Source organism: Seriola lalandi, unplaced genomic scaffold, assembly GCF_002814215.2.
Source record: "Seriola lalandi dorsalis isolate HSWRI2012SDOR001 ecotype SW California unplaced genomic scaffold, Sedor1 jcf7180002037992, whole genome shotgun sequence".
In the NCBI taxonomy this organism is placed as follows: Eukaryota; Metazoa; Chordata; class Actinopteri; order Carangiformes; family Carangidae; genus Seriola; species Seriola lalandi.
Genome location: NW_019508568.1, coordinates 1 through 542, shown reverse-complemented (window position 1 = coordinate 542; position 542 = coordinate 1). Strand labels below are relative to the sequence as shown.

General features: G+C 43.0%; 1 non-coding gene across 1 annotated transcript; it reads right to left on the bottom strand.

Annotated features, from left to right (window-relative positions):
- Nucleotides 1-313: 313 nt before the first annotated feature.
- Nucleotides 314-387, bottom strand: trnai-aau (transfer RNA isoleucine (anticodon AAU)). The gene has a single exon. It is a non-coding gene; the product is annotated as a tRNA-Ile (tRNA).
- Between the last annotated feature and the right edge of the window lie 155 nt (nucleotides 388-542).

Sequence of the window (542 nt, the reverse complement as noted above, 5' to 3'; positions counted from 1 at the left end):
CAACATCCAACCACGAAGGGGCTCGAACCGTCAATCTTCTGATTCGAAGTCAGACGCCTTGTCCATTAGGCCACATGGTCACAGAGCACCTGATGTCAAAGGTCATTCTCATTTCTCACCGTTTTGACCTTTATGTTAGGCTAAGGTCAAAAGTACAAGTTGGACTAAACATGAGACTGGTTGAAGAGAGAATGAATGATCATGGTGTTATTGGTAGCCTAAAATCAACGGCAAATGTCTGAAGTACCCATTGATAGTATTGGTTGTTTCTGTCTGATGCATTAACAGAGAGAGCCTAAAGTGTTAATGCTATTGGCCAGTATGGGGATCGAACCCATGACCTTGGCGTTATTAGCACCACGCTCTAACCAGCTGAGCTAACCGGCCTACTTTTGATTAAAATTTTCTTTACATCTCGAGAGAATTAGGACGCAAACTGCAACCATGAAGGGACTTGAGGCTTGAGGCTTTACGTTAGGCTAAGGTCAAAAGTACAAGTTGGACAAGTTGGATCCTATTTTCCATGTTTAGCTTGATGTGAT